The sequence below is a fragment of the Kogia breviceps genome, chromosome 9, assembly GCF_026419965.1.
Source record: "Kogia breviceps isolate mKogBre1 chromosome 9, mKogBre1 haplotype 1, whole genome shotgun sequence".
NCBI classification, from domain to species: Eukaryota; Metazoa; Chordata; class Mammalia; order Artiodactyla; family Physeteridae; genus Kogia; species Kogia breviceps.
This window is the reverse complement of record NC_081318.1, coordinates 2,320,937-2,329,032: the sequence shown is the minus strand read 5'-3', so window position 1 is coordinate 2,329,032 and position 8,096 is coordinate 2,320,937.

The window sequence follows — 8,096 nt, the reverse complement described above, 5'->3', positions numbered from 1 at the left end:
ACAGGGACTGATTTTCCTCCAGCACCTCCCTCTCGCCCTCTTTTGACGCTACGGGGTGCAGTGGCGGTAAAGGAGATGCCCGTTTCAAGATCAAGTCTACTGGGAAGTTCTCACATTTGGTTTCTAGTTTCCAGAGCATCCAGTGTTCAGGAGAGGACTTGAATTCCAGGCTACATGATTTTCCCCAATGAACTGGAAGCTGCGTCTGCAACTAGACCATCAGGTAATTAAAGATTAACTTGGAAAAAAAAGGAGGAGTAAGATTTCTGCTTCAAAATAGAAGTGAGGGATGTGGGTGGAATATGGGAATTCCGTGGGATCCCTCCCTGTATTAACACGTTCGATGATACAGTCCTACGTAGAAAAGACAGAGCCCCAGACCCTACAGAAGTCAATGCGGGGGTCACCTGCCAAGAAAAGCACCCCAGCACGTGGCAGCAGTTGGACAGCTGGGTGAGGAGAATGGATGCGCTGGGTACCAGCCTGGAGACCAGCCACGGCCACGAGGCTTCGTGAGTCGCTGTTACCTTCCTTCACTCTTACCGTTTCGTACGATTTAAAAGGCATTTATTTCCTCCTCCTGTTTACTCTAAAAAATCATAGCGTGTGCTGATGTCGGGGAAAGTTGCCCTTTATTCCATGAACTGCCAAACAGCAGCGCAGGACTGTGTCAGAATGTGCATCGTCCAGAGATCCTGGACTCAGAGCCGTGACCCCATGGCATCAACGGCAGGGCAGACGGCTGTGCGCGCCGCTGGATTCTTCTTCCGCGCGTTAGGAAGTGAGCCCGCCGGCAACTGCTGGCAGGGGAGCTGCGCCACGTTACGGGCAGGCCCAGCAGGAAGAAGTGAGTGTAAATTGCGCCGCCGGCCAAGAGGAGGATACCGGGGGCTCTCGCAGCCGAGCGGCCAGCCGCGCCTCCCGGCTTCACTAAGGAAACATCCTACTTCCTGCCCACAGAGCAGCAGGCGCGTGCCCCTGACTGGCTTAACCACAGTATCTTGAACCCCTGGTCAACAGGGGAGTCCGCTGTGTGGGCACGAGCTGAGAACTGGGCAGGGAGTTTGTCTCCCGGGCACCTGCAAGGTGAGCGCACGTGGGCCTCCGACGGTGGCCCCGGAGAGGAGCCCCAGGAACTGACCGTGAACTCTCACTGCAGAGGCCCCGCCCCGGGCCTCCCCTGAGGATTGGGGGTTCAGGTTGCCCCGTTTGGGCCGAGTTCATCGGAGGCCATTTCTATGGCCTGCAGAATAGACCCTAAACGGCCACGCTGGGCACCGCCCGCTGACAGGGGAGCCGAGGCCTTCAGAATTCCAGAGAGAGGAAGAGAGAAGTTTCCTGAGGAACTGGCCCTTCATCCTTAACTCTAGTGCGGCTGAGCCAGACACTTCGTGGTGACCCTAAGTCTTGACTGTGCCCAGAGACATCAGTAAGAAATGGTACTCAGGATGGCCAGACTTAGTCCAACCCCACTTCCGGATTCCTCGTCTGCTTTCGGGGAAGCCCTCTTTAGGTGGACCAGGAAAAGAGCAGCCTGACTAGGGTCACTGACGTCTTCCCAGGTTCCAGAAGTGTAAACAGACGACTTCCAGACTTCAAATCCACCCTCGCGGGCAGCGATGCCTTACTTTCTCTGTAGCAGCGGCCAAGGGAACGAACTTGGAACCAAAAGTTACCAGACCTGATTCTCTGAGCCTTTGGCTGGTCCTTCAGGGAGAATTTCGTAGCGGGGGGGGCACACTTTTCTTCCTTATCTTTGGAGAAAGGCCAAGAACGGAGGGAAAAACCAAGTCTCTGATACAGATCTCGCTATCTTGCACTTTGTGGAAGTAACACTCCTGTTGTCTGTGTCTGGAAGATGGGAAGAGAAGAAACACGGAAGCAGTGAAGACCTGTCCTAGCACCTATCTGGCTGGGCCAGTCCCTGCCTGCCCAAGCCCAGGACTCTTCTAGCGCTAGGTTTCTGCATCCTTTGCCTAAGTCTGGGGGAAATTTTCCATATTTTTACTCAAAGTCCAGGTCTGGTTCTGTACCAGCCCGGATCCTAGACCTGAGTCCCGATCCCAGATACTCTGTCTCTGTCTCGTGCCCCCAGGCATTGCCCTTCCCAGCCAGGGATGCGAGGTACTGAGCCACTTGTGTCCGACCCAGTCAGGACTCTGACGGCACTCACCTCTGCTAGACTCCTCTCCTGGCACGTGTCCTAGAGGAACGAAGGCTTTGCCCATCACCCTTCCTGCCCAGACCCTTCCCATGGCTCAGAAGACTCGTGTGCTCAGGGCTGTTTCCTCCGGAATCCACCCAGGATCTGCTGTGACGTTGTCACTTGCGAGGGAACGGGAGCTGTGGGAAGGTCTTTCCCACCGAGAGGCTTTTCGAGGGTCGAGAGACAACAATACACGCGGCTGAACAAACAGAAGAGTGAACGACTGAATTGGAGAGTCTGTTCAGATACACTGAAAATTCGCCTTTTGTTTTGGAGGCCTTAAAAGCCCCGTTGCACGCTGGCCCGTACTTGCAGCGTGAGGTTGCCGGGGAAAGAACCGTTTTCCGAGTAAAAGTTTCGGTGGAGCGAGGGCTGGGGGACAGCGCCTGTCACACAGTAGGTGCTTTTTGGTGAGTATCTGTGTATTCGTGAGGGAACAGACGGCTCAGGCAGAGAGGCTGATAGGGGAGGTTTACACAGAGCCGGTGAATCTGCGATATTTCGGGGGTTCGGTGTTCACGGCGGTTTAGATGCTTTAGGCGCACGACGGGTTCCGGGGAAAGGGATTTCTCTCCTGTGGGATTCACAGTGGAGACGGAGGAGGCCGGGGGAAGGACGGTTCTCGTTCACAGCCGTGGTGACAAGACTTCTCTCTGATGGTGATGGATATTGATTTTTTTCCTCCTCCTCTTGGCCTGTAATGTCCTAAATCACTTCCTTTGTGCAACTGCGCAGACACGTGGCCTGGCTTCCGCAGCGAGGGGCCCGACGGCTGGGGCTCCGCGGGGGCGGGGCGGCGGGCGCATTAGGAGCGGCGGGAGGACCCCGGCCAGCCCGAGCAGATGGAGCCTAGACATGGCTCCCGTCCTGGGCAGCTTTCTCCATAATGGAATCCACATTAAAAATGATATTATCTTCACTTTTAAAGGCCCTAATGGATGATATTTATGTCTGTGAAATATGTTCCCGACTGAACCGTACGTAGCATATGAGGAGCAGGCCATCGGGCGGGACACAGCGTCACGGCAAAGACAACGGCTGTGGATAAATCTCTTTTCCAACCAGCCAATCAGTAAAATATGTTTTAATACGCGACAAAAGTATAGTTTGTCAGTTTTCCCCACAGAATATGGCGAGTCGTTGAGCTTTAATATGATTTGACAGCCTTGCGATATTTTCTGCCATTCTTGTTCTTAGCAAAGTGGTCTAAAAATGCATCCATAATTTATTTATGGGCCTGTCAGTTAACTCATGAATAACCAGGATGTTTCCGAGGGCATCAAGAATGGAGTCTCCTTCCTTGCTCTGGGAAGTGCTCCCGTCTGTGTCCCGGGGAAGGTAAGTGACAACGACTTGCGGTGCCCTTTGTGCGGGAGGGACAGGAGACACAGGCCCAATCACCCATATTTGCTAGCTCATCTCAAGACTTAAAGTATTACGTCGAATAACTGATGGTATTTATCTAAAATTTCAGAAGCTTCGGATTCTTCTCAATAAGGACTTAATATTTACAAAGAAGCAAAGTTATTAACTGGATACTGAATGAATAGCATTTAACATTAGGACATCTCTGATATCCAAAATGTAAGTAAATAATGATGTTCTCAGAAATTCGAATTCAACTGCACATGACTCCACAGTGAACTCCCAGGAAAATGAACCTGAACCAAGTTCAACGTGTTAATTTAGCTCCACGCAGTATTTTCCCCAATAAGAGCAAGTAATCTTAACAGACCCGCAAAATATTTGCATTTTCAAATATCAAAAAAGGAAGTTGTAGTTTGCTATCATTTTAGCTTAAGTCCAAAAGAAAGAAGAAGCCATTCATCTCTGATTCTGGCCATTGTTAATAACCAAGCCAAATCACTAATGACTAGCAACCAAAAACGACCACAATTATTAATGAATCACCAAATCATTAAAGGTGAATGAAAGTTGGTGTCAAGCTACCCCGCCCAGAATCCCAGGCCTCTGCCCTGCTTGGCGGGCGGACCAGGGCTCCGGGCACTTGGGTGCGATGTCTGCTTTGCTATTTTAACAGTTAGGCATCAAAACCTGCACATTTGCTTGAACTCAGACCTGTTGCTTTAAAGATCATTTGCACACACACAATGGTGGACTGTAGGTAGGTGGACATCTTTCTGCAGTCCTCCACGAGTTCAAAATCAAACACGTCCATCCCAGTTCAGTGTTAAGAGTATAGCAACCACAGACACGGCGCAGAGAGGTAGTGAGTCTAAAATCTACGTCATGTGCACCCTTCACGCATAGATGCCAAATCAGTGAATTGATAATCTATTAGAAAAGCATTCAGTACCCCAGGAAAAAGACCGTAAGAAGTGAGAGGGAAGAAGTGACATTTAATTAAATAAGGACCAGAAGGTACGGAGAGATGCAGGCTTTCATTGCATGTACCAGGTGTCGTTGAATTTCAGTATGAATCTATACCACAGCACAGCCTCTCTTTGATTGAGTCGGGATTTACACACCAGCTCTGAGTGTATTAAAGTGGTGATTAAAGCATCTTGAATGATTCACTGTTTGTTAACCCTCCCGCGGTGATCAATTCCAGCCTTAAACTTGGCTCATTCTGTATTTCTCAGCCCCATCGGGAACAGTAACTGGTTTGAGGAATCCACTCCCCGCACCCTGACCAAGCAAGATTTCTGATGCTGCCGCTAACGGTGAGGGGAAGAGCCCACCCAGGGCTGGGGGCCTGCGTTACCCGCTTTAACCCTCAGAGCAACCCAGGGTCGGTGCCGTCAAGATCCTCATCTGTAAGATGAGGAAGCTTCGCTGCCTTAACCCGCGCTGTCCTCACAGTTTGTAAGTGACAGAAGGATTCAGCCCGGGAAGTTCGCTTTTGGAAGCTGCTCCCGTCAGCGCTGCATTCTGGCCTCTGAATCCCATATTAGGTGCGGCTATAACTAATGGCCAGGGGAGAAAATTCACAAGCAGTGGGTTTGCAGATTTCCACGAGGGTCGGTGGGTGCCTGCTATAAAGAAAAGCAGCATCGTGGTCAACACACAACTTTTAGTTATAGTAAGACTGCACACGTGGGACAGGTGAGTTACAGGCTGTAATAAAAGTGAACGATCACGAGCATATATATACTCTTGCTCGTGCTGAAACGCTTAAATGACACAGCCTCACACCTTGCCCACGCTGGAGTCTGCAGTGGTTATTTTATTTCATTTTTCGATGTTTTTGGCTGCCCCGCGCAGCACGCGGAATCTCCCCGACCAGGGATCCAACCGGGGCCTCCGCGGTGAGAGCGTGGAGCCCTAACCACTGCACCGCCGGGCAGGTCCCTGCAGTGGTTGCTTTAGACTCTGTGGAAATCTGCCGAATTCACGATGCTTATTCCTCTGCTGAGAAGTCTCCTGCAGCCCCTTGCTCTCTTCAGGAGGAGAAGAGTTCCTGGGCCGCGCAGCAAGGACCCCCGTAACCAGGCCTCCCGCTTTCCCGTGGATTCTTCTTCCACTGGCCTTTGACCTCTCTGGCTGCTGGACACATCCGAGGCCCCTTCAGCACACTCCCAGCATCCTCTACCACTCATTCTGAATTCTGGTCTGAATTCTGCTTTTCTATCAAGCCCTGCCTGAAGACATAATGAAATAGGCGAAAAAATTACATCAGCCTCTTGTTGGGTTGATTCTCCTGTTATCAGGAAAAGCAGATTTAGGGAGGGTCGTCCACTAAGTTGATGAAAGGAGAGCCAGGATTTGAACCCCGGTCCTCGGAACCCAGAGCCAGGCCCTCACCCTCTGTCTTCACTGGGCCCACGGCCCACTTCCCCCAGGAGGGCTTCTAGGCCGTTGGGGCTTAACCCCTTCTTCTGAATTCATGCCACTGACGAAGGACTAGACAGGCAGCCGCCCCTTCTCCGGGGCCGCCCCCGTGGGGATGCCCGCTGGACAGAAGCCCCTGCAGGATCGCGACGCGCCTCCTCTGCAGGGCACCTGCCGATTCAAGAGTCTGGTCTCAGAAGATGTACCCTGAACTCACCCAAGAAAATTCCAGTCTACAAGTTCAGTTTTTAGTAGTCGAAGAGTCATCTGCTACTTCCAAGATTACCCTGAAAGCCAATATTTCAAACTCCCCGTTTTCCGCCCCGCACTCTGGAGCCAGGCTGCCTCTGAAGGCCCTGTTTGGTGGGGCTGGGACCCCGTGAACAATTGTCAGGACGCTGGAGGGGACCCTGGAACTGGCTAGCGGGGCCTGGACGCCATGATGTCGGGACTGATGTGCGTCTGCGGGCAGGGACGGAGGGGGGCCCTGGCGCCGGGGTTTGGCGGGATGAGTGGCCCCCCTTCTCCCCCAGCCGGGCCTGGACCACGTGCTGTGGCCAGAGGTTGTGGTGTGAGCGGCTGGGGGACGGAGCTACTGATGGCAGGTCGCCGAGGGGCCGGAGGGGGGTGAGAAGGTGCCGGGTCAGGAACGGCCCGTGAGGTACAGAGGCCGGTCCTCCAGCTCAGGATCGCCGAGGGCGGCGCTTTCGTTTCCGGAAAGTCCCAGGCGTGGAATTCGTCTCAGTCTGGAGGATCTCAGCAAGTATTTGCTTTGGAAGGAAAAGGTATTTTCTGATTAGAATTCAGGTGAAATTTACCCTTGAGGGTGACTTATTTGGGCCGTTGGTGGGGAGGCAGGTATAGGGGAAGGATCGGGGGAAACAGGAAAGCCGAAATCCATGCTTGACGTTGGCATTCATTAGCTGCGTGACCGCAGTCGCATCATTTAATCTTTCTGTCTCGATTTTCTTATCTGCAGAGGATTATAATGAATAACTGCTTTATCCATTTCATAGAGCGATTAGGGTGTAAATGATCCACTAATTACATAAGTGCTTTAAAAACTAAAGATCGGTGAAAATACAAGGTGGGATCTGCATGTTCATTGTATCATTGTTGGGATTTATTCATTCACTTTCTTAATAAGCATTTATTAAGTGGACCATAGAGCAAAACATCAGGGTCATTTTGGGGAGAGCAAATTTAGCCGCCACGTTCATATAGACGTTTCGTATGCGCAGGCTGTGAATCTAAGAGAGGAGGTCGTGTCTTCAGGGGCCGCTTGCCTGTGTTTTCTGGGTTCAGCCAACAGCTCGTTAAAATCGAGACTTTCTAGGGGAACCCCTGTGATGCTGGCCAGAGGTAGCTAATCGTTAAACGGCCAGGAATTTGGAGAGCTGGTGGTAAGCCTTCCCTAGCCTGAAATTGGTGGTGGTAGAGGATTTACATCTTGGAAATTGGCCAGTGAAACAAATAAGGGCCTCCCTTACCCCCGCCTCCCCACCCCCAGGCCCCAGGGCACGCTTCCCAGGCAGAGAAAAGAAGTCTGAGGACCTCCTAGGCACGGGACAAATGCTTCCTGGATGGATGATTTGCCTTCCGGTTTCTTTTCTCTGAATGGCTGACACAGTGTGGCCCCAAAGTTGAAGAAAATCCTTCTGAGAGGCAAGACACCATGTCTGACTCAATCCCTCCAAATCTTCAACAACTCTCTCTTTTTTCCTTTTAACAGAGAATTCTTCTCTCTGTAGTTCAGGCCTTTCCTACCTCATTTTCTCCCTGGACACGTGGCTGACCCTCGTCTCTATTCTCGGGTAGGAAGCCCTCTGCATTAGAATTCTCCCCTGCTTTCTCTCCCAACCAGTAAAACTCAGCTATACCTTCACCCCAGAAATATTGACTGAGAACCTCCAACGCAGCTCAGCATTTTACACTAAGCCCCATGGAGAAATCAGGAGATAGAGAAACATTTCCGTATTAGAGGAGTTCAGAATTGGTTGAATTATTAAGAGACACACACAAGGGGCTTTTCCTCATTGGTCACATTTCCCAAAGCTGTAGTTGTGTTCGGGGGTCTTCTCTGTGGCCCTCCAGAGCT